The sequence below is a fragment of the Aedes aegypti genome, chromosome 1 (assembly GCF_002204515.2).
Source record: "Aedes aegypti strain LVP_AGWG chromosome 1, AaegL5.0 Primary Assembly, whole genome shotgun sequence".
NCBI classification, from domain to species: domain Eukaryota; kingdom Metazoa; phylum Arthropoda; class Insecta; order Diptera; family Culicidae; genus Aedes; species Aedes aegypti.
This window is the reverse complement of record NC_035107.1, coordinates 233,431,155-233,458,501: the sequence shown is the minus strand read 5'-3', so window position 1 is coordinate 233,458,501 and position 27,347 is coordinate 233,431,155. Positions and strand designations below refer to the sequence as shown.

General features: G+C 35.7%; 1 protein-coding gene across 10 annotated transcripts in view; it reads right to left on the bottom strand.

Annotated features, from left to right (window-relative positions):
- The window catches only part of LOC5571521 (protein doublesex), a 552,051-nt gene that overhangs the window by 218,121 nt on the left and 306,583 nt on the right, over positions 1-27,347 (bottom strand). The window lies entirely within an intron of this gene.

Here is a 27,347-nt window from a genome sequence, read left to right as displayed (position 1 = left end):
ATGACTACGACAACGACTGCGAATGAACGCGTGACTTCAGGCAGTTACAGCGCCCGCCGATCGGCAAACAACAATGTATAAACGAGTGCGCAGTTACAAACACCAATCCCCCGACGACGATAACGACGCGAAGTGTAGCAGCAGCTATTCGTTCGACGACGAGCGAAAGATGAACCCCTTCTGGCTCGTCGAATGAACCAGACGCTTCCGACGATGTTCTTAGTCGGTCGTTAGAAATCGAACATCTAGTGTCGTTCGGTTCCTGTTCGATGGAGGTCGACCTGTCTCCGGATTGATTGCTGCTTCCCCGATCAACTGACTGACGGGGCCACCAGCTGAGGTGGAGCTACTCCACTTGGAAGCGTGAGCCCGGTGTCATCTGTTGTGCCTCCAGGAATGGAGCTTATCCGGGCACGGGCTTCTGCACTTCCCAAGCTGGCAAATCGGCGGGCATCGATAATGCGCTGGTAATTAAATGCTAATTGATGCAAGGGAGATGATTAGTTCCAGTCAGTAGGTGCTGCAGGTTTGTGTACAAGTATGCAAACAGGATGGAGGAAAGGGTTCCGCTAAATCCGATGCCTGGAAGGGCTTGACCTTGTACGTGATGGCAACACACTCGAGCTTTCGCAGTCCCTGGAATAGCTTGACTAATTTCCATGTTCTAGGATTAAGTTCAAGTGGCATTTAAATAAACGGTTTGATGGTTTTCCCAGAACCCTGATCGGAATTCACTCGAAGACCATATATGCCTCTGCATCTCCACAGTTATAATGGAAAGGATATTTGGTGTATTCTTTCGGGAGGAATTTTGACTTCATAATGAGTTCTTGCAAGATTTTCATTATTAGCTCATTAGCATTGGCGTAGATAGGTTTTTTTCGTGGAGGGGGCCTAGTTGGGGCTAGCAAATTTTTGTATTACAGAAGTAATTTCAGTTGCAATAATCAAAATTTTCACAAATTTCGTAGTTTACATAGGTTTGTATTGATTTTACTTTTATTTTGTTGTTTGTGATTTTGTCTCATGTCGCTGCCCTTCAATGATACAGTGAAACCTCCATGAGTCGATATTGAAGGGACCATCGACTCAAGGAAATATCGAGTCAAGGAACAGCAATCCTTTAGAAAGCTACTTCTAGGGACCATCATAGCAACCATGAAATTTTGTTTTTAGTACGATTCCATGAGTCGATATCGAGTCATGGAACATCGACTCATGGAGATATCACTGTATTTGTAAATTTTAGTTTTAACTATGGAAAATATAAAAAAAAATAAAAAATAAGTCAGCCATTTTCCATATAACTCATGAGAAATATCCCTTGTGATTCTTCAACGAACGTTTCAGGTATTCAACCATGTGCTTTTTAGAGATTCTTCTGAAAATTCCTATGGTAAATTCTTCATGAATTGTTTCTGTACTTTTTCGTGCTTTATACAAAAACTTTTTTACCAGTTTTTAGTTCCCTCTGGAAAACCAATCCTAAGATTAGTAGTTATTGTTCAACAATTTTTTTCTGAAGTTTCTTCAGGCTTCCTGATCTTACCATAAAATTTCTTGAATAATTTCTTTCAAATTACTTCAAATTCAAATCTTAAGCCAGAAAATGCGTTGGAAATTCTTCTCAGCATTTCTCCAGTTCTCTATGCTTTTATTACATATAAAAACAATTAAGAGTGTTCAAATACCATCCAATTATTCATTAATAACTGAGAATTGTAAAAAAAGTACAAGAAATTCTAGGAGCCTCACCAAAATTGTCTTCAAGATCACCTAGCAAGGATTTTTTTTTCACAAATTCTTTAGAAAATTCACCAACAGTTTTTCCAACTTTGCCTATAAACTTCTTCGTGAAGTTTTTCTTCAGATTCCTCTAAGAAATGTTTCAGGAAATCTCTTTGGGAAATTCGTTAAAGAATTGCTCGAAAAATTATCCAGGACTTCCTACAAAAAACATTAAATGATTCTTCCAGGTGTTCTTCTAGGGATTCCTTCTAATATTCCGAAATATTTTCACAAGCAATTGAATCCAATTAGGAAAATGTATTCAGCAATTTCTCAGAGAAGTTTTCAGCAGATCTATTTGCATTTTTTTCACAGAAAACTCTCAAGTGCTAAGATTTTTCTATGCATCGAAACTCTCTCGAAAATAATATTTTAAACTCTCTTCAAGAAAATTTGAATAAAATCAAATATTTCTATAAAATTTCACATTGGGAAAAATGTGTTAAGTAATTCCCAAAACTAAAAATAATAGTTGATGGAATTTGTATAAATTTTTCGAGAAGATCAAGAATGCTTAGCAAAATCCTTTAGTTAAACTGTTGGAAAAATTCCCAGGAGAGTCGCTAGTGCTGTTTAAAGAAAAAAAATCTGGGGATAACACTTGCATGAATCTCTTGGGATTTTTTCGGAGGAATCCTAGGATTACATTCCAGGGGAAACAATAATATAACTTTCTGAAGAAATCCCTGAATAAATTGCTCGAAAAAAATGTTAGTATTTTCGTGGCAGAGCTTTTGAAAACTGTCCTGGATTCTCTCATATATGACATATAAAAATCTATATATAATCCATATCACTCCAAGAAAATCTCAATAATTTTTCTAGGGATTTCTTTACAAATAATTCTAAAAATCATTTCATATCCATTTTATATCAGATTGCATGAGTAACAGATACAAAAATAAGTTTTTTTTTCTAGAAGTGAATTATTACAGGTTAATTAAAAGTTCTCTAATAAATAAAAAAAAAACCTTTTTTTAGAAGTGAAAAACAATCCTTGAAAATACCTTCTAGATTTTCTAGAATTCAGTTTAAAATTATTTATAAAGAAATATTTTAAGGAAGATCCTCTTAAACTTCTATATGATTTTTTTTAATAAATCTCTTTCCCTACCCAGTTATTTTGCTATAAGCTTCTCTTCAAATTTCTTTCTCGCTATTCTGATCTCAGAAACAAACAAAAAATCTTGTTTTTTTTTAAATAAAAATTTCTCTGAAGATTCGATGACAAAAGACATTTTGAAACCATTATTCGTAGGTGATTCTTGTATAATACGGAAATTTAAAGAAAAAATTACAGAAAACAAAAACCCTGGAAGAATTTCTGACTCAATTTGGGATATACTTTGGAAATTTTTCCGAAAGACTTTTGATGAGCTTCGCGAAAGAATTTGTTATATTTTTTATGAAAACTATTTTAGAGAATTCACAGAGGAATATCTAGTAAAACTTTCAGCAAAATATCTCAACATAAGCTTTGACAGAATCAATGATTTGTTGCAAAAATTGTGACGAAAACTTCAACTTTTGAAAAAAAAAATAGTTAACCCTCTAATACCCAAATTTTTGTTTTCGATCTAAATATAACTTTTTGTTATCTAAAATCATTCTAAACACGGTTTGGGCAATGATTTATTTTTCTTCGCAAATTTATGAATTTTGGTTTTTGATTTTAATTATTTTTATTTTTGAACATCCCTATTCTTTTCAATTTTTTCTTGAAGCCTCTTCTGGTTACTGATTTTTGACAATAATAAAAATTAGAGTTTTTACTATACTTTTGAAAATATGATTTTTTCATTTTTTTTCTGGAACATTTTTTATTTTCCGTGTAACTAACGGAAAAACAGATTTGAAATCATTTCAATACCATCAGGCTCTTCTTCAGTGATAGGTTGGTCGTAGAAAAATATAAAAGGTACGATTTTTTATAATACACGTTAAATGAATCCCAGGCATTTGAAGGTTATATAAGAATATAATTTTTCAAACAATTTTCAATAATACAAAAAAGTTTCAAAAATCATAAAAAACTTTTCTTATATGCATGTTATGAGTCAAGGTTTGAGCCAAAAATAAAATCATTTTAATTTCCGAGCTACGAAAAAATACACAAAATTCCAAAGTGTACCCCGTCTAATGGCGGGGTTGGGTATTAGAGGGTTAAATTTGTATTGTTGATGACATGCACAAATGAATAATTTTCGAGAGATTTGCAGTAAAAGTTTTGAAGTCATCCTTCGATATTTGATTAGAATTTAAGTAATTAGTTAATTCAACATCAAATTTTTTTTTTCTGTTGTAATAAATAAAGGTTTTTTTTACTTTTATGTGTATTTTTCTAACATGGCCTATGTTAAAATAATATGAATGTTAATAAATCTTCGAGCTGTTTAGTAGAATACCTATAAGTAGACAAAAAAGCGAATTTAGTACTATACCATTTAATTCCACTAGAGTGTGTATCCTTTGACAGATACGCGTATTTCGACCTTAACTGTAAGGCTGTATTAAGTGTCGTGTACTAGACTCGACTTGAAGTCGAGTTTTTTATCTACTAATATGAATGTGTTAAAAAAAACTCGCAAATTAGTAAGGCAATAGTAGAAAACAATTAAAAACCTTAACTTTTTTGCTCCTTTGTACCAGTTATTGTGGGGCGTTCCTATAATAGTGGGTGTCAATGGGAAATCAATGTAAACTACTGTTATAGGAATAGAAGTTAGCAAATACCACTATTACTGGAACACCCCTGCCCCCTCTGTTCATGCGCCATTGCTCATTAGAAGCCATTAGAAATGAGAAATCTTCTAAAAATAATATGTATTAATTCCTGAAATAAGTCCTGCAAGAATTCGAGTTCACATCATTTAAGAGCCAACGCTGAACGAATCCTGCTCAAAATTCTAAACGAATACAATTGAGGATCCAATGCGAATGCTGCTCAGGAACACATCCTCATAAAATAATCTTGAAATCTACGATTTGGTAGTGAGAAGATTTATGTTTTGCTCCTTTTACCACTCCATGCATTCAATATGCATATGCATACCTGTCAAAACATTGGATAGCATTGAAATATACCCCATATGCAAAAATAGAGCCAATATAGTGCTAATTAAATGCATGTATGCATCTGGCTTAGAAGGGGGTGATCCATTTCTCATTAGGACAATTCGCATACGGACGTTTGGCATAAAGCAGTTTCATATAAGAACAGGTAGCATTTTAAAGAAGGCATATAATTCTGATTATGCCAAATGTCCATTATACCAAACGTCCGTATGCAAAATGTCCTTATGCGAAACGTCTTTATGCGAAACGTCCCACCCCCGGCTTAGAAGCGTAAAAGAAGCAGTAATAGGGTTGCTATGCAGTGAAAGTGCAGTTGTCAGGCGTGTTAGCGATAATGATGCTATTATTATGTCTGTATGTATCTAAGATGATAAATTAGGGCTTATTATTAGTGCTTATGCAGGGTGTCTACTACCTGGGAAACCTCGAATTAACAGGGAATTTTATTCAACCTGGGAAAACACCTGGAATTCTAATGAAATTTCGATTAAAATCTAGGAAAATATCTGGAAGTAGTAATTCATGGTAGAATATGTTCACGACAATGGATTTTTGTGTCAAAATCCAGAGATAGCCATTAATTGCTAGAAAACTCTCTTCATAATAAAAATTCGGCTGCGTCGCTATCAAAACGCTATGTGAGCTATTCTGTGAGGATCTTTTCGAATACGGAACTCAATCGACTCACCAAAACATGATTATTTTTTTTAATATCTCTAGATATATTTTATCAGTAAAGGGTTCACATTTCTAGTGCTGATAGCAGGATTTCTTTCTTGGTCCGTAATTTCATGCAAATCTTTAAAAAGGTATCTATTCTAAACAAAATGGTCTTTAAACGATCTTCCAGTGCATTCTGATGCAAAATTCTACAGGGTCTCGAGAAGCTTTCAGAGAATGTTAGGATACTATATCTCGAGAAAACGTTCCAAGAATTATCCAATTAAGTGGTTTCTCCAGATATTTTATCTGGAAAACTTTCACAAACTAATAAAGACTTTTCCACAGAAATTCTTCAAGAGATCCCTCTATTAATTCATCCAGTAATTTTCCAAAGTATACTTTGCTTCATGAACTCCTTCAGCACTTCAACGTAACTACTTCCAGTAATATTCTCTGGATTTAATTTAAAAAAAAAATCCTAAGATTATTCTATTTCCAAAGTTTGATCATCCATGCATGACTTTATCATAATGAGCTCTTATTGGCTTTTTTCGGTGAACACGATACTACTCAAATTGAAAGGGAGCAAAGAAAGAAAACAATGGATAGAATCGCAAGCAAGCGATGAGAGAAATAAACAGAAGTTGGCCCACGGTCCTGTGTTAGTTTTCAACTTCCATTCATTACTCTCGTCGCTCGCCTGCGATTCTATCCAACGTATTCTTTCATTACTTTCGTTGTTCCCTTCCACTTCGAGTAATATCGCGTTTACCGAAAAAAGCTAATAAAAGCTCATAATGACAAAGACTATTCTAGGAGTTCCTCTATCTATTTCTCACTATCTCTTCAAAATAATTTTCCAGCTGTTACTCCAATGGATCTTCCAAAGATTCCCACAGAATTTCTCACAAGAAGACTCGCAAAGGTTAATTCATGAGTTTTTAATGAAATTCATTCAGGGCTTTTTTTAAGTAACCCGACAAGAATTTCTACGCCATTCCTCGAATGGTTTTTTGAGTAAGTCTATTTGGAACATTTCAAATAATTCTTCAAATTCGACAAGTGTTTCATAATTCAGTTTCTCTAGATCTTTGACTAGGAATCTCCCCAGCATTTCTTTTAAGTATTACTGCAGTTCTTCCAAATATTTCTCAATGAATTCGTCAAAATAACATTCCATAGAACCTTCTGGAGGAATGCTTAGAAAAGTTTTTGAAAACTTCCTTGAAAAATATCTTAGAGTTACTGGAGGAATTTACAAAGAAATCTTCGGAGCCATCTCTGGAGTAATTCCTGAAAATATCCTCACAGAAATTCCTATTCAAAATTAAAAAAAAATACTCTCAAGAACAATTCTGTAGGAAATCCTGAGAAATCCCTGGAGGTATCTCTGGTAAACTTTCCCTTGAGGACTTTTATGAAAAATATCTGATATAATTCATGAAATTATTCCTGATGGAATCTCTGAGGTTATTTCTGTGGTCGTACTTTGAGATTTCCTAAGCAAAATTCTTGGATGTTCATGAAGAATCAAACTCTTTTTTCATGATTCCTGTTGAGTTTTGCTTTTGTTGTTTTTTTTTTTATTTCTTTTTAAATATTATTTTTACTGTTTGGTTTTTTTTTTAAGAGACTCAGTCGCTACCAGCCCTGCTTCATGAACAATTTTTAAAATTATTGGAAAATATTTGATCTGAAAAAGTAGTCTGTTATATAGGCAACTTTCAATTTCGTAACGATCATGACTGCTCTAAATCAGTGACGGCTCTAAATCTAGACGATTTCGAGTGAAATGCAAACATTTCATTATTTATCTGAATTACCGACCTGTATAACAATAACCAAATGTTATACAGATCGGATTCAATTAACCGAAAGCTTGATAATCCGTGTTCTGAACATAATGATGGACAGAGCGCTTACAAACGAAATAAAAGGCACCATCATTATTAAATACAATTCATTTAAACAAAACTTAAGCTATGATATTGTTGGCACATTGCTTTCAAATGCCTAGAAGAGCGAATACACTTAAAAATACTTTAATATGTGTCATTAGTTTGTTTTGGTCATATAAAATTAAAGTATATCTTGAACCTGAAGATATTCTGTAACACCTGGAAAAAACCTGGAAATATTAAAGAATTTAATTTCGGTAAACGAGTAGACACCCTGTTATGATTACTTGGCCAGTATTCTGAGCAAAACTTGCACAGCGGATTCTGATCTGCTGGTCAGGATTCTAATCGAATGTTTGTCAAAATACTGAGAGAATCCTTTTTTTCTTTATAATGACATTTTCAGACCTAGGCCAGTTCCTCTCAAGAGTAGAACCCGTTCAGAATTCTGTTAACGACCTGTTCGAATTCTTCTCAAGATTTTGAGCAAAACCTGCTCAAAATAATAAAAATTCTGCTAGAGATGGATTGCTCAGCAAATGCTACTCACAATTAGGAGGGCTTAGGAATCTGTACAAATCTTTCTAAGTTTTGTGAGCAAGGTTTGTACTAATACAGTTGTATTTCTATATCATGTTTTAGAAACAATGACTTTTTAAAGGTATCTAAAAATTAATACAAATCGTGACTTCCGGTCTACAAGCGTCATCAATGAACTCTAGGCGGTTTATAAACACTATTTGTAATCTTTGAGGCTGTTGGAAGAACTACTTGAAGTAAAGCCTCTCAGATCTACAAGCAAAATGAGTGATCTTTGTGTGAGCATGTTTGTTACCTATACGGACATTAAGATTGATCAAAACTCTTTTGGGTACGGGCTATTAGATCTACGATTAATTACAACATTTATGCACAAACACACACAATTCAATGTCTACTGGTGATCAATGACTGTTGAATGCTGTTCTAACACATATTCGAGTTGTTGTAAGCGTTGTTAGTGATCTCTCAAATAGTTTATGTAAAAGGATCATATTCCTTAACCTTTATACACCTAAGTTCAATCCATAGACATCAACTGACTAAGATTGAGAACTGTAAAAATTAGAAAAAAGGAGTCGTAAATAAGCCGTATTCCTTCTGGTTTAAGATTATGAAACAAACACATAATGATTTGAATCGTCGTTTCTAACAAATCTATTCTTATTAATTGAGAATTTGTTTTTCTAAATTCATCCATTTCAATTCCCGGATATTTGAGGTAAGGGCAATCGCCACTGCACAGAAGACATAAATGGCTTTCATCTGCAATAAATATTAGGTAACAAATTTGACAGTTCCTCAAACAGCACAATCGAAAGAATTTCAACCGCAGATGTATCCATACGAACCAGACCTAGCAATTTTCACACCTCACTGTCAACTGAAAAAGCGAAAATATTTCAAGACCGCTCTGTCCCAAGGCTGCTCCGACCCGATTACTCGCATTTCGAAGGACTTTCACCCGGTAGGAAATATTTTATGCCTTCTTCTCCGTCATCAAAAACGAGATATGACGCCAACTATGCACTCGACGTGCACTTTACTCTGTAAGCTCATCAAAGTCAGTACTCTGCCGAAAGCCACCTGCCACCCCCTTCTTGGCCATGGAGGTCAATCGATAAATTCCATAAATAATCGATGAGAATTCGTCTACTGTAGTCCCAGCGTCGTCGACTAGCTGCTACGGTATGGACACCTGAACCCGGGGGCTAGCCCCGAGTTGACGTCTTCGCATCAACAAATTAATCCTCTGCCTTGGCAGCGCTCTCAAAGCGGCTAGAGAAAACCGAAAATAAATTATCCAATCGTCTCATTTCGAGCCGATGCTGATGGTGGCAGACAAACAAGATCAGGGAAGTGAATCCAATCGGATCACCAACGCCGTCTTTCGCGGTTTTCGTCGCCGTCGTCGAAGGCGATCAATACGGGGTGTGAACTACGTCTCAGTAACTCGATGCTGCTATTCGGTTTAGGTGAGGTAGAGAATAAAATTAGAAATTTTGAAACGGAATGCAGTGCACTTTGCTGCTGCTGCATCTCTTCATTAGTAGTTCGGTTTGCCAGCAGGGTATGGTTTTCCGAACGAATGTCCAAGACGGGACCGTTCGATGGTGGTCAGTACAGTTTAACGGGCGACAAGTAATGAGCTGTTTGAAAAGGAGGAATGTGGGGAGCAACGGACAGCATGCCCGGAATAGAGAATTTGTGTGTCATAATTATTATTTTTGAATTTTCTTATTAGTTTCTTATATCTAGTTTTTTACTCCTTTATCAGTATAATTTCAAACGTAACATTCATTTTTCATATCTAGATGTTTTTTTGGTAAAACTAAATTAGATTTTTATTCATATAATAAGTGGATACATGCATTTTTATATTTGTTACATTTGGTTCGGATGCTCTCAATGTGATTTTGTTAAAGTTAAATGAAATGAAAGTTATCTTTTTATCTAGCACAGTGGTTCTCAACCTTTTTGCAGCTGAGACCCCCTTTAAAGTATAACAAACATCTCGCGGACCATTTAAGGGGTCTCGAAATGAAAGTTGATAAAATCCTTCCAAAGGTCTATTATGAACCAGCAGAGACCCTTGACAGGCACACCTAAAGGCACTCATTGAAAACAGCATTGAAACTAAGCAATTCGCATAAATTAGTAAGTGGTACGTTTTTAGACTGATGTATGAAAGTTGCATCTTCTCTCCCGTTACTTAAGTCAGCGATTTGAGACTAACCCCTGATTCTCACACAAGATTTACACATCAACTTGCTACGTCCTTGCAAAAGCTGGGGAATAGGAAGGTGTGAGTAAGTGATCACATACTTAAAAGAGATGCAAAGAACTATACAAATTCTCATAAATGTGTTCAAACAGATAATGCAATACTTCTGCTAAAAATATCTGGAGTCCACTATATTTATTAAGAATCTTGCCAATAATTTACTTAATATCTTTCTTAAAATCCGATAAGAAACTTCTGAGAAGGAGCTTGCCAAAATCAACAGAAAATCATGTCCTTAAGAAGCTTTCAATAAAAGTTCTTGCTGGCTTGTTCAAAATATTCATAAATATTGTACCTGTTGGATTTCATAAATAAATAAATAAAAAAGCTAGTTGTCCCGGCAAACGTTGTATTTCCAAGCGGTAGGCTGTGAAGTAGGCCATGAAAAAATCGCTTACGAAATGTCATTGTTTTGCTTCCCGATTTGTGTATTTTCGCTAATGTTTTAACTCACAAACACGATGCATCTCTTGTCAAATCCAACAGTGAAAGAATGACGTGAATCAGTTGACCCGTTGTCAAGTCATTTCGTAACATACAAACACTATTCCATTTTTATTTATATCGATAGTACGATAAAATTCTGTTCGAAATTTAAAAAAAATCATTAGATTTAAAAAATTTCTTTGGTTATTCTCAAGCTTTCCATCATAAAAAAAATCCCGAAGAATAGTTAGGTATCCTCCATGCAAGCTGCTTGGAATAATTTCATAAATTTGCAATTAGCTTTTGAGAAGCCCTCTGAAACCCGTTGCAGGCGTTCGTTAAAATTTCACTAGAAATGCTTCAAAAGTCTTATCAGATCAAAAATATTTGCAGAAATCTTTAAAGGATCACTACGACAGATAAAAGTAACAGAAAAACTCACTTAAATTATGCTACAAAATTCAAAAAGATTAGTTTGATTATTCAGAAACAGGAGAATTTCAAATTCCTCCATTTCCCTAGTTCGCTAAGAAACTTTCAATAAATTTTCAGGGGGCTCGCAAGAAAGCTGGAAAAACCTGTCAATGGTTAAGTTATGGCTATGTTACGAATATTCTGGATGCCTCTAGGAACGTTGTCACAATTGAAAAAAAAATAAATAATAATGTCATTGAGTCCAAAAAAATGAACAAGTCCATTTTTTAATCTTTGAAATATTCATCTGAACCCCGCTACTATTGCCTTTTCTTTTGCTTAATTTAATTTAATTATCAATCATGGAAAATGCCCATTCACAATGACTTTGCGGACCCCCTGAGAAATCTTCACGGCCCCCTAGGGGTCCGCGGACCACCGGTTGAGAAACCCTCATCTAGCATGAGCTTCTAGATACTTAACTTCATGTGACCATTTTATTGGAACCCCTCTCATCGTGACAACATGTCTAATTTAAGGATTCAACTAAAGAGCCTTTGGTTTATGTAGGAATATTATTAGTTGATTTTTGGAAGCATTAGGAGAAATCTTCCATGTTTGTAAGTATGAATGAAGATATCCAAACTTTTTTCCAATCTACTACAGATGACACGCATGCTTTGTGTTTTGGCGATGAGGACTGCAAACAATTTAGCAGTAAAGCATGCTGATTGAACGATAACTAAAAGCTTCTGCAGGATTTTTGTCTGGGTTTAAAATTGGTGAATCTTGGCATTTTTCCATTGTTCAGGAAAATATGCCGACTGAAAACAATCGTTACATATATCAACCAAGAATGATAAGCTACTCTCTGGAAATTTCTTGATGATGATGTAAATAATTCCATAATCGGTAGAGGCTTTCATATTATTGATTTTTCAATAGCAGTTCTCACTTCTTCCAAATCAGTTTCCCAGGAATTTTCAAAAATGTTCTCTTGATTGACAAGCTATTATTCATGTTTTGTATCTATGAAGAAAAAGACATTCTATCACTGACGAATAAAAACTTTGGCCACAAACGCAATTTTGGGACCAGTTCAAATATGGCTTCAGCAAATCCCCCAGAAGTTCCTTCAGGAAAATTTACAATGTTTTTTTTTTTAATGAATTCCTCCCGATATATCTCCAGAAATTTCTCCAGCAACTTCTTGCTCCAGGAATTCCTCCGAATATTTCTCAAGAGATTTTACTTAAAAGTCCGAAATACCGTAATTTCGGGTGAAATTGATCACTTTTCTCGGTTTTTCTTGTTTGATTTCTATAATGTAGACAATGCCATTCAGTTGTATGCAGGAAAACAAGTATGAAGGTGAGCCTCATTGACTCAATTATCGAAATTTTCTAACAAATGTAATTTTAGTGCTAAAAAATATGTCTAAAATAAAAAATCGGGAGATCTCATTTCGGGGTGAAATTGATCACTTATCAATGCCATTATTGTTAGTTTTCCAAACAACTTTACATAGTAAATTTGAGCTCCCTGAACCCGAATATGCTTGCCAAATTCTTAACAATACAATATTTATAGAAATAATGAATGTTTAAATTTCAAGAATAATGCAGAAAACGCCTAAATGTATGCAATTTCCTAAGGAAATTCCTGATATATACCAGAAATTCAATTATTTCAACCAAATCAACGAATTGGTACGAGTTTTGGTTATGAAATCTAGTTTGGGGATATATCTTAAGTATCCTCACAAACTTTCAGGGTTAAACCATGTCCAAATCCTTGTCTAGAACTAGAAGTTTATTGATGTTTGTGAACACTGCACCGTACAAGATTTTGAAAGTTTACATTATTTTAATAGAAATGAACATTTTTGAACGCAAAAAACTTCACAACACACAATTTGGACATACTTACGACAAACAACGTTCATTCACTGCAGGTTACATTGATATTTGTGCTCCATCAGGAAGAAATAAAATCGAGTGACACAGTGATCAATTTCACCCTACTGATCAATTTCACCCGAATTTACGGTAATCTACAGTAATCTCTACAGCTTTTCAACGGGGATTCTACTAGGGATATCACTAATGATTCCTCCGGGGAGAACTTTTCATCGCTATGATTTTTAAGACCAGCTCCGATAGAGCTTCAGGAATACCTTCAGCAATACCTCCAGGAATACTGCCAGGAGTTCCTCCAGGGATTCCTCGAAGGATTATTGCAAGGATTTCTTAGCTTTAGCTTAGCTTAGCTTAGACTGACTACACATATCAATGGTTGCTATTCCGTGATTGACCGAAGTCAGTGAAAATGCACAAAGAATCAACTAGAAGTTCAGCTGGGATTGGCCATAATCTTCTTCAGTGTGCATAATTCAGTGCCTCTATTTATACAAGGTCAATAACGGCGCCGGCCACGTCCTTGTAGTCAGGTGGGATTGAGGGAAGGAATGTTAGTGTGTAACCTTTGCTATTTGGAGACCGTGTTTGCCTCTGCATCTCCACAAAGGTTACTGGGAGGGATGTTTGTTAATGGGGAAGATCGTTGGGTCAAAGGATTCACTTTGATAAGCGATTAGACCATGATAAACAATGATTTGTGAGATATATACATGCTTATACGTAAATATAATTGTTCATTTAATTTCTATGTAGAGGAAAATTATGTTGACACTTGAGGTGACGAACCATTCAAAGTTTGTTAAACAAATACCTAAATGTAACATTCCTACAGCTGTCAGTACGAAAGCATGTGTTATTATATTTTACTCATTTGAAAAGAAACAAAAGACTCAATCGGTTGGGACATCATAGAACACTCTTATTCTTATGCCGACACTTACAGTGGCGAACCATCCAAAGTTTGTTGAATAAAGTGGACCTTTCGCAAGTCTACACTTGTAGTGTCGAACCATTCAAAGTTTTTTTAATTACAAAAATAAAGGTATATAAGGGGTGTTCTGAAAAAAAAAGTTAAACATAAATAAATCATGAATCAGAGTTTGTGTCGACACTCACAGTGACGAACCATCCATAGTTTGTTGAAACATCATATTTACATTCCACCATTGTAACGATTAAATGTGCAGTCATACATATTTTATAGATTAGAAATAGTAGCATGAAACGAGCTCACCAATTGATCCGTTATCCTTGACTGAGCAGCCACAATCCACTTTCAGCTTCACTCGTTTGCTCGGCTAGCACCCAGAAAAAAAAAAAAAAAAAAAAAAAAAAAAAAAAATAGGCGCGCTACCCGAAAAAAAAAAAACACAGACGACAGCTCGGGCTTTCTTGACGCACTGCCCAGGAGCAAGCGTCAAAGTCGTCGAAAGATCAAAAAGAACGAACCGATCGCGGCACTTTTTAACTTACTCCAACCGAACTCCCCGATCACGCCACTTTTTCACTTACGAGACCGACGCGCGACATGTTTGATCCTGCCCTCGTCGCTCGCTCCGGCAAAAGCAAGCGTCAAGGTCGAAAGATCAAACAGAACTAACCGATCGCGGCACTTTTTCACTTACTCCAACCGAACTCCCCTATCACGTCACTTTTTCACTTACGAGACCGACGCGCGACATGTTTGATCCTGCCCTCGTCGCTCGCTCCGGCAAAAGCAAGCGTCAAGGTCGAAAGATCAAACAGAACTCTCGAAGGATTATTGCAAGGATTTCTGGAGAAAAATCTCTACTGGGATTTTTCTAGGAAGCAGTTTCCACAGGGATGTCTCCAGTGAATCCTTCAAAGATTCCTCAAAGAAAATTTTACCAGGATTTTCTCCAAGAAGTCTTCATGGAATCCTTCCAGATATTCCTCCAGGAATTCTTCAAGCGATTTATCCTGATATTCCTTCAGAAATTTCTCCAGCGACCTCCTTGTTTCATCCAGGAAAACATCTATAGGGATTTTCGCAGAGATGTTTCCAAGTCTTTCTCCAAAGGTTGTGCTAAAATAATCTCTTCAAGGATTCCTCCAGGAATTCATCAGAAATTCCTCCATGGATTCCTCCAAGCAAACATGCAAGAATATCTCCATGGATTCCTCTAAGGAACGCTCCAGGGATTCCGTCAGGAAATTTTCAAGGGATTTAATCGAGAATTTCTCCAGGGATTCTACAAGAAATTACTTCACGATTTTTTTAGGGATTCCTCAAAGAATTTCTTAAGAAATATCTCATGGAAGATCGCTAGGTGAGTTACGCCCAGAAATTTTTCAGGCATTCCCTCAGAACTTTCTTCTGAGATTCGTTCTGGCCTTCTAAAAATTTCCTCGGGGATTCCTTCAAAAATTTGTTTAGAAATCTCTCGAAATATTAATCATGGAGTCATCCTCCAGGTATTTTATAAGAAAATACTCTAAGAATTTCCCCAGGGATTACATTAGGAAAATCTCTACCTAGATTCCTCTAGGAAAATCTCTTCATGGATTCTTCCAGATATTTCTCCCGCCATATCTCTAGAAATTGCTGCATGGATCCATGGAAGAATTATCCAGGGATCTCCAGAAATATCGCTGCAGGGATTTCTCCACAGATCCCTCTCACATTAACATCGCAGTGATTCTTCTAGAGATTTCTACAAGGATTATTCTAGGAATTTCTCCAACGATTCTTCGTGAGATGCCTCCAAGGGTGCCTTCAGCAGTTTACCCAGATCCCTCCATCTATTAACCCAGGAAACCTTTCTCTGGTTCATTCCGTATTTTACTCAGGTAATCCGTCAGAGATTGATACAGAAATTTTTTCAGAGACTCCTACATTTCTCCAGAGATCTCTATACTGATTCCACAAGAGATTTACGCAGCAATTTCTTCAGGGATTTCTCCTAGAATTACTCCAGAAAAAGATCTACATGGGTTCCTCTAAAACTTGTTCCAGAGAATCCTCCAAGAATTCATCCACAGATTTCCTCGAGTGATCATCCAGATACTCCTGCAAGAATATTTTGTAAGAATTTTGCAAGGAATCTTCAGGGATTATGCAAGGATTCCTCAATAATCCCAAAGCAGGGTTGGGAAAAATCTTGAAATTCACTCTACGATAGCCAAGCAAAGCAAGTCACAGTCACAGTGGAATTCACGCCCGTCGCTGCTGTAGGCAAAAAGCCTTGAAAATAGCAAAATACCCGTTGCTAAGGGCAACCCTAAATTACTGCAGAAAAATGTTTTATTTTCCGCTGCATTTCCCGCTTTAGGCGCTTCCAAGAACACTAATGATTTAGAAAATGCATGCACTCAACATAGGCTACTTGATGAGATTCACGTTTTTGAACTACTGTGCTGGGAAGAACCACCTGACACCGCCTCGCTCTGTCTAGTACATATTTAAAAAGTGAACTGACAAGACGATGCTCTAAGGATTTCCTCATGAAATCTATGTACTATATTCTAATGTATATTCTTGGGAGAATCCCTGTTTGAATATTTTGATGTATTCTCAGATATTTTTTCAGGAAGTCACAGAATTAATTCCTGAAGAAAGTTATGCGAGAAGTTTTGGTCAAGTTTTATTATAATACCTGAAAGAAATCAAAATATATCAAAATATATCATTTTAGGAACTCTCGGGGATTTCCAAATTTGGGAAATCTATGTATGAATTTTTGAGGAACTTTTTTAAGAAATATCTAAATTAACTTAAATTGGAATGTTTAGATTAAACCCATGGGAAAATCCTTAATGTAGTCCTAGAAAAATTCTTGCAGGAACTCTCCTTTTTATGCGATACCTGAGGTTATTCCGAGCAGGAAAGTTTGGAAAAATATAAAGTGGAAATTCTTAAAGTTTCCTAAAGAAACCTGAAGAATTTTGCAAAATCTTTGTAAACTACTCAAGGCCAGCTAGTGGAAAAATCCTTGGAGAATTTTCTTGTTTCTTTTTGAGTCTAAGATAGGAGATGTTTTCAGTGAAATTCCTGGTTCGGTGCACATTAGGTATTATTTCCACAATCGAAGAAATCCAAAGCAAAATCTGGGAGGAGTTCTCACTGAAAGATTTTGAGAAGAAACGGAAGATTAAAATCTTGAAGTGTTTCTTGAAATATATGATTCCTGAAGTGTTTCTTTTGAGTTTCACGTCAGATTTTTGACAGATTCCTCGCAAGATCCACAGCGGAATGTTGCTAAAACTTTCCAATAATGTCTGAGTTTCAGTTGGACTCCAAGAATTAATTAATAAAATTTACCTGTGTAGCAAATCAGATAATTTTGATTTTTTTTTCATCGACCAGAGGGGGGGGAGCATGCCCAAGACTGTAGTCAACTTTTCTTGACTTCTATTGACTGTTTTCGTCTGCTTGTTACTGTTTTTTAAGCGTTATTTGTTTTCGACTGTTTTGACCATTCTCAAATATTTTTAGCTGTTTTTGATGTTCTGACTTGTCTTTTATCCATTTCTCATATTTTGACTATTTTTAACTATTAATAACAACTGTTTTTGACAGTTTTAGATCTTTTTTTTTTAAAGCAGTTTTTTGATTATTTATTTTTTATATTCTTTTGCTCATTTACACCATTTTTAACTGTTTTGATTATTTCGACTGATTTGAATATTGTTTACCTTCATTGACTATACTTGGCTGTTATGACTGTGTTTGGCCGTTTTTGATTGATTTTGACATTTTTTATTTTTTACTTTGTTTGACTATTTTTTTGAATGTTTTTGATTTTTTATAATTTTACCCATTTTCAACCGATTGTGTCAACTATTTTTATTTTTTGCTGTTTTTTATCTGCTCACCTAAGAAATAGACCAGTCGCAATTAAAATAGGCGTATCTGTCACAAGCTAGCAAAATATTAAAATTTTACGGAACTCGATCGTCGAAAGCTCTTTCCCATTTTTAAATATTTTTGACAACTTTTTTTTACTGTTCTTGACTGTTGTTAACAGTTTGACACTGCATTCGACTGTTTTAAGCTGTTCTTGACTGTTTTTGACGGTGTTTAACTAATATTGTCGTGTTTTTTTTGCTGCTTTAATCGTATTTTAATGATTTTGGTTGGTTTTCTATGGTTTTTGATGTTTTTGGTTGTTTTCAAATATTTTGACTGTTTCTGATTCTTTCTGAATGTTTATTTGTTTTATTTTGTTTGGACCGTAATTAACTGTTAAAGATTGATTATTTTTCATATTTAATTGTTTTCGACTGTTTTCAACAGTTTTTGAGTGTTTTAGACCAAAGTTTTTCAAGATTATTCAAACAAGTGTTCCAATCAGCATTCAAAGCTTTACCCAGAGTTTCTTCAAGCTTTCTCTAGAAGCTTTCAAAACTTCCTACAAAGCTTTCAGAACTCCAAACAAAGCCTTCAGAGTTTTTTTTTTCAAACATTCGGTTTTCTTTCGGAAGTATTACGAGCTTTTCCAGGAGCTTTGCGAGCTGTTACCAGAAGCTTCTCGAGCTTCTATCTTCTTACATGAGCTTTCCGAGATTTTACCAGAAGCTTCTTTGGCCGCTTCCAGAAGCTTTCCGAACTTCTTCCAGACGCTTCTCGAGCATTTCCAGAAGCTTCTAGAGCTTCTTCCAGAGCATTCTCCCGAGCTACTTCCAGAGTTCCTCGCAGAAGCTTTCCGAGCTTTTTCCAGAAGCAGCATGATCTGCAGAAACTTTTCCTGCTTTTGAATCTTCTTTCAGAAACTTATTGATCTTATACTTTTAGGAGAATATGAAGCATTCAGTGCTTCTTCCAAAACTTTTGAACCCTCATACTAAAGTTTTTGGAGCTTCTTCTAAAAGCTCTCCAAGCTCCTTCCATCAGCGTTCGGAACATCAAACAAAAGCTTTTTAATCCGAGCTTCTTACAGAAGCTTCCCGATCGTCTTCCAGTAGCTTCCCCAGCTTTACCTAGAAGCTTCACGACCTTCTTCCAGAAGCTTCCTGAGTTTTTTTCAGAATTCTTTAGGGCTTTTTCCAGAAACCTTTGGAGCTTTTCCCAGAGCATTCTCACGACCTTCTTCCAGAGCTTATTCCAGAAGTTTTCCGAGTTGATTCAAAAAGCTTCATGATTTTCTTACAGAAATTTTTTGTGCTTCTCCTTTCAGAAACTGTTGAAGCTTATGCTTGACATTTTAAGTGCATATTCGTAGAGCATATGGAGTTTTCAGTGCTTCTTCTAGAACTGCAAGAGTTTCTTAGTGAAGTTTTTAGAACTTCTTCCAAAAGCTCTTCGAGCTCCTACCATTAGCATTTGGAACATCAATCAAGCTTTCCAATCCAACCTTCTTCCAGAAGCTTCCCGACATTCTTCCAGAAGCTTTCCGACGTTCTTTCAGAAGCTTCATAAGCTTCTTCCAGAAGCTTTTCGAGCTTCTTCCAGAAGCATCTTGAGCTTCTTGCATAAATTTCCCGAGCTTCTACCAGAAGCTTCCCAAGCTTCTTGCAGAAGATTTTTTCTAGAGGTTCCTCCAGATTTTCATTAGGTATTTCCCCAGGAGTTTATTCAGGATCTTTTCAAAAATTACTTCATTAAAGAAGTTTCTCAAGCAATTCCTGGAAAAATTCTTGGGAGAATCGCAGAGAAATGGTGTAAATTTTTGAAGAATCTCTAGGGATCTCTAGGAATTTGTACAGGAATTTTTGGACCGAATCTCTGGAAAAAAAATTACGGGTAGTTCCTATACGAATGCTTGGAATTTTTTTGAAGTGATTCTTGTAGTGCTTTCCTTGGAGGAGTCAGTACCCCGAACGCCATTACCGCGAATGCATAAAATTTTGAGACTAATTCTGATTAGAAGGTAGGAAGATAATTGTACGATTCCTTATGAGTATTAAACGACTTTGACTTAAACAATTTATTTTTCAAATACTAGAAGATAAAGGATGGGCTAGGTTTTCAGCAAATGATTCTTACTTACTATTTTTAGTTTGGCATTGTCCTTTAATTTGAATAAGATTCAAACAGATAAAATGCAATGCTCTGAAGAATAGGCTTTTTCAAAAAGAAAAGTGAATGTATTGTAAAAAGTATGTTATAACTAACTACCTAATATGCACAAAATTACGATGGAATAAAGTCTTCTTTTGGACCTTGCTACCCACTTTCTTCACTCGCAATTTTCATATCTCAGTTTACCGGCATCGTTTTTTCAAACGATGGCAATGCATGATTACCCAGATATTATCGCTACAAGTGTTGATCTATACGGACCTGCTTATAGACCAACCTGATAGGCAATCGTTCCGCTGTTGCATACTTGTAACACGGCGGCCTTTGATCGTCGCTCCAATAAAAATTTTCGTTGGCTTATGAGATGACTCTGCTGAATTTCGATAACATATCCACAAAAATGTGTTGTATTTGATTCAAGAAAATGGAAAAATTATGATGATATAAAAGTAGTGAGCAGTTTCAAAAGAAACCAGACTGATTTAGCAAGTTTTCTCCCGAACAGACAGAAATTTCAGAAAAATAACGTCCGTTTCATCATTTTGTCAATTCATGGTTTTCTTGATTTGTTGATCAATCAGAAAAAAACAATTGAAGTTATAACAAACGATCGATTCTTACTAGAGCCTTAACTTAAATGAAAGCTGTAAAGATATCCTGCTATCAAAAGAATTAGCTGTTTCATATGAACATATTACTGACTAGCTTTTCCAATGACAACTTGAATGAATAGCCTATTTTAGAAAGAAGGGCAATAGTAGAAAAACGTAGCACTGAAAAGTACCGTTTTGTTTAGCACTAAAAATACTGTTTCGTAGCACTGATTGTTGATGTTATTTTGCTTTAAGCAGTTTCGGAACTTCCGTCAGCGAAAGCATTTGTATACGCATGGCTCGAGAGTATGATGGGCACTGAGTAAATTTTCATAATTCTGACGAATTGAAGCCCAATTTGTTCTCCATTTGAGCCAGAATTTAAAACAATTATTGATTCGTATAACTTCTATTTCAAAATTTTCCCCGAACTATTTCAACCAGTCGATTGAAATTCAATACCGTTCAAGCGTTCGAAATTAGTTGAAAGACCAACTGTTCCACCCCGAGCTCCCCGTCCCGACACATCCATACGCAGAACTTAGATGTGGCAGCAAAAAAAAGTGCAGGAAAAGTACACCATCGACTCGCCAACGAGTTGCAGCTTGTAAACTGTGAAAACTGCAGCAGGGTGCAGTCAGTGGAGCAGCAAACAATATTGCCTCTCCCCGTCTTCTTCCAACCCCCTCCACATCCACCTGTAGCTCTCGTGGCGAACCGGCCTGCATTCAGCACCAGCAGCAGCCGTCATCGTCGTCGTCGTTGCCGTCGTTTAAGCACACAGACAAAACCGATCGTCGAATCATAAATAACTGTTGCGGAAGCACTTGCAGCCGGCTTGGAATATTTTACTCTCCGTCGTCGTCTACCCTGCCCGAGTGCCGGTCTCCCAGGAGACTGCCTTTCTCCTGCAGCAACCCCCGGTTGGGGCCCACCCTACGCCCTAACCCGTCTCCTCCAGTCCAGAAACGATGGCGCGTGTACCAACACATTGGAAGCCGGGTACCCGAGGGACAGCAGATTACATCAGTCCCCATAGTGTGTTGTGCCGCCAACACTACAGTAGTGGATAGTTTTTGCTGCTGGTATTGGCGATAATCGAATCGGACGGTCACACACAATAGTGTCGTGTGTAGGTCATGGCATACTTACAGGAGCGAGAGAGTGTTGAGTGAGTTGTCGTCCGTCAGTCGTCGTTGCAGGCAGTTGTCCCCGTGGAGCCGCCGTACGACACGCCGAAACACGTCCACACGGATTCTCTATCGGAGCACGACAGGCGGTTTCAGGGCAGCAATTCGATAGCTAGTGATACAGTAATATCTTTGGAAATGGTGGGTGAACTGACTAGGGAGGAGAGGATTGTTGGAAGTACGGTTAACGGGATTACAATGCTCACGACCTGCCTCCAGGTTGCCTATTGCCAAGGTCAGGGTTGTGAGAGCGGTGGACATAGCTTATTAAGCGAATTACTATGAGGTTCCTTTGGCAAAACGATGAGCGGGGGCCACTGAACAATGTAGAACATGTGAGATAATGATAATCGCATTACAGGTGATCATAGCTAATTAATTTGCTTTATTTTAGTGGAATTCGTGCTGCATATCAGGAGAGTTTATTAGATTTTATTTCATATTTTGCTGGTCTTGTCCAGGATTTGATTTGATTTTATGATGCTTTTTGATGATTCTAAGGATTATAAATATCTGGCGGAATTGTTTCCAGATCAAGTGTCCATGCTATTGCTTTCCACTAAGGATTTTAAAATAAATCCTGTATAGGGTTTTTTGAAAACTTGACTCATTATTTAGTGGACATTTTGCTCATCATCTTAGACGAATGCACTTTATTACTTCGCTCAGAACTTTGAGCAATATTTTTATCATTCACAATATGTAGTATGATTTGCAAGATTACTCTGTCCAAGTTGAAATACTTGTCAGAAACAAAGATTTTGCGTAATAAATCTGAGACTAATTCGCTGAAAGTTCCTATGAAAATTGAACTGAAAATCATCTGAGTGAATCATGAGAGATATGAAAGAGTTGCGTTTAGAATAATTAGAATATTGGCAGAGGAAACTTCTCAGAATTCTTCCAAGAATACCAAGCCTCGGGTTTGTTCTCAGTTTGAAACAGGAGAACTAGCAATCTTGAGCAGATTATGCAATAAAATCATGCGCCTGTTTTTCTCAAAAATTTGAACAGGATTTGCAGTAGATTTACTCACAATCCAAAGCAACATCTGCAGGATTTTCTCAAAACTTAGACCAGATTCGCATAGAATCAATCAGCTCCGAATCAAGATCAAAAATTGGAGCAGGAATTGCTTAACATTCTGAACAGTAATAGTCAAAATCTTAGGCATTCTCAAAATTAATCCACAATCATGAGGATTTGCTCAGGATCTAACAGAAATTGCAAAAACTAGGATAAGGAATTACTTAAAGTCATTATCAGTGTTTGCTCAATGTTTCGCTTCAGAATCTTACGTCAGAATTATGAGCAGGGTTCGCTATAAACCTTACGAATGAATTGCATGAATGAGCTGGATTCGAACAGAATTCTGAACAAGATTCACAAGCAATCCTGAGAAAATTCGGAGCAGGGGTTGCTCAGAACTCACAAAGAATATTGATCCGCATTCACTGAGAGTTCAAAGCATGATTCGCCAAAAGAGTAAAACAATACTCGCTCGAAACTCTGAAAACAGTTTGCTCAAATTTGCTGAAGCTGAAAACATTACATTTAGAATCAAGAGCAGTATTTGCATTAGAATTTTTATCCATATTTGCTCAGAATCATGAGAAGGATTCGCTTAGAATACAGAATAAGATTCGCTCAGCATTCTGAGCAGAAATCGGTCAGAACCTGGATCAAAATGGTTGAGCAAGACACTCACTCTGAATCTTGAGGAAGATTCGACGAGAATCTTGTCTGATTCGCTAGAAATCGAAGCATGATTCATTCAGAATCCTGAACAGGATTTGCACAGAATCCTGTGAAGAATTTTCCCACAACTCTGAGCGGGATAATATTCTCATATTCAGCAAAATTCACGCAGAACCAGAGCGTTCACTCAGAATCCTAAGCAGCATTTTCCAAAAATTCTGCGCATAATTTGATAAGAATCCGAAGCAGTATTTGCTCTGAATTCTGAGAGAATCTTGCATACAATTTTAAGTGAACCTTTCTCGGAAATGAGAGCAAACCAAGCTCTTGATTAGCGTTGTAAGCATTCCTTGTCTACGTTTTGACCTGAGCATAAATGGCACAGAATTCTGAGATATTGGAATTCATCCCAGGTATTTTAGTTTATCAAGTATTTTCAATTGACACGTTCCGACAGCACTCCCAAGAATTCTCAAGATTTTTACAGGCATCGCTTATAACTGTCTTTGAAGTATTTAGAAATTTTCCGAGAAAATGTCTCTGGATTTCTGTAGGTTTCTTCTTGATTTGATTTTAGATCCCTCGATTATTTATTTTATCAAATAAATAGAGTAAAGTGGGGCAAAAGTTCGAGTGGGGTCAAAGTTTCTTTTTAGGATTTCCAGCTCAATTCAAAACAAATCTTATAAATGTCATGGTGGTTCGAATGCTATTCAAGTAAGAGACTTTCAATCCAAATATCATAAAAATCGATTGAGATTTGGAAAAGTTATGGCTATTTGTTGTTTTTCGACGTGAACATTGTAATTTTATGTCAAACTTTCGTTCCATGGAACCAATTGAAAATAAAATCTTTTTCAATATTTTATGTGAGGGCTTTTCTAAGCCTATCATAAGGTTGCTTTGAGGTGTATTAGTTTTTGCATAAATGCTTGAAAACAATTTTTGGCCCATAGTGGGGCAAAAGTTCGAATCAGCGGGGCAAAAGTTCGACTCATGTAAAAAATCACGGAAAAATTTGCAAATTGCCTAAAATCCTCATATTATCTTCAAATTTAGTTAAATTTGTCTGATCGTATGAAAATTGTCACCAACATTTTACATTTCCACTTAGTTTTGTGAAAAACTTGTATTTTTGAGTATATTACAATTAACCCGGTTTTGGGCAATTTTTTGATGAACATTTAGTGTGTATTTTTAATCAAACTCAAGTTTACGACTGGTGTAAAGTATGCCTGTCATAAAAGGATCGATATTTTGTGTTTTAGCCAGCGAACTTTTGCCCCACACTAGATTCGAACTCTTGCCCCACCGGTGGGGCAAAAGGTCGAATAAGACAATCAATTTTAAAACTGTTATAACTAAAAATGGGTAAATATTTTGACACAAGTTTGTTCAGCAAAATTATAGCCAATATGTTGAAGGTTCACTGTATGGTACTTGTTTTATTTTAACTGCTATTGTTTTCCTGGAAATTTTGATTATATCACTAAGGTCGAACTTTTGCCCCACCTTACTCTACATTACCAAATATACAAAGCATAAATTTATGAATTTTATCGTAACATTTGTTGTAAAGATGCATCTGTAAACTATTCCAAAAATTTCTTTAGTTATTCTTTCTTGAATTCCTTTAATTACTTTTCTAAGAGTTCTTCCAATGAAAATTTTTCTTCAAAATTTCTTTCTTCAAAAGTCCATTCCTATTTTTTTATTTTTTAGATATTTGTTTGGACATTCTTTCTAGTTTTTTTTTCGGCAATCTGCCATATATGTTCCAGAATTCTATCAATAATTGTTCCAATGATATTTTTGGAAAAAAAATCATTCTAAGTTGTTTATGAAATACATCTAAGAATTTATGCACAATTTTTTCAAGGACGTCTTTCAGAAAAACTTTTTTTCATTATATTTTCAAGAATTCTTTTAGGCATTTCTGTCATTTCATAATCAATTTCAACAAACATTCCCAGAATCAAGAATCACAATTGGATCACAAAAACTCTTACAAAGGTTCATATACGAGCTCGTCTGCGGATTTTTTTTAGAAACTCCTAACAGTTTCTTGGAAGCACCTCTTAGCATTATTTTGAATATACTTCAACAGATTCATCCAAAGTTTCATACATACATTTTTCCAAGAGTTCCTAGGACATATTTGTAAAAATAACTACAAGGTAGTGGGTCACGCTGATCATCGTTTTTTTTTTCAAGCAAGATTTAACAAGAAACAACTTTTTTTCTGCTCTTTATCAGGATCTGCTTCTAATTCTTCTTTATGGTATTACATTCCAACTGAGGAAGAGCCTTTTTCTCAGCTTACTGTTTTTATAAACACTTCCGCAGTTATCAACTGAGAGTTTTTTTTTTGCCAAGGTACATTTTTTGCACTTTCGACACCCGACTAGCGATTAAATGTGGGGTTATGTTGCAAGAGTTTTGTAAGCTTAAATTAATATTTACGGTTTCCTGTGCTTAGAATTGTCAAAATCTATTCTGTACAATGATTGTGGTGATTTTTCTTCTAATGTTATCACTACCAACTTCGACTGGGATGCACAAATCGCCATTCTAGAACAGTGCTATCTTCACCTTTTAGCTCTGCGTTAGATCACGAATAGGCTAGCACTAAATTAAACTAAAGTTCTAGTGCTTTGTTTAGTAGAACAATATTGAATAGGTTTATCAAAAACACAAAAAAGGAACAAACAGTGAAGCAACGAAAAATGAACGAGGAAGATGCAGAACAGAGCAAAATTCCATAGAAAAGAGTGCCATCACAACTCCGCGAGGGCTATTTTGTTCAGGCGGGACACTCAAGAGTTCTTTTAAAGTGTGAGTAAAGAGAGAAAGAGTGCCAGAAAAAATCCTCGTATTTTTTTGCACTCTCACTCGAATCGTTTGAATCTGTATTGAATCATCAAGATCTGTGTTAAAACATCAAAATCACTTCATTTTTATATCGCAGAGGAGTTCTGTCAAGCCTGGTTGCTAGGACGTGGCCAGAGCAACTCTCGACTGTTGAAAGAATCGTCAATATTATCGAACACCCCATGCTAGGTTTGAAAATTCTAAATGAATAGCGGATAGGTAGGAATCAAACCTTTTTGAGTCGTATATGACTTGACATCTATAATGTATCGAAGGTGATCAACACTAACATAAAGTCGAAATATCAATCCTGAGGCTGTTGAAAAACATTTAATAGCTTCAAAATAAGTCTCTAGTTTATATTACAAGCATTTAAAAAATTAAAAATTAATATTTTTTTTGTCGTGTTGATAACGGAATATAACGGAATATTATGTTGACGAAATCGGAACGTGACACAATCGAAGCGTGACAAAATCGGAACGTGATAAAAACGGAACATACCTGTATTACATTTTTAATTTTCTTTCTGTCTCATATTTTATTTTCCGTGTAACTAATGGAAAACAGGTTTGCAATTATTGTAATACTACCTCTTCTTATGTAATTGGTTGATTGAAGAAAAATTTTAAAAATACGCCTTTTTTATAATACACGTTCAATTAACCCCATGCATTTGTAAGTTATATAAAAATATAATTTTTCAAACATTTTTCAAGAATACAATAAGTTTCAAAAGTCATAAAAAACTTCTCTTATATGCCAACGCTTAAGCCAAAAATAAAATCATTTTGATTTCCGAGCTACAAAATTGCAAAGTGTATCCCATCTAAAGCCGGGGTTGGGTATTCGAGGGTAAAGGAAGTTATTGCATAAATTTCTGAACAAACTTCTGCAAGAAGTTTTGGATTAACTTTATTATTATTTATTATTATATGTTATTCAGGAAATCACAACATAAAATTTTAGAAACTTTTGGTTAAATTCTTGAAACTTGAAAGTCTCG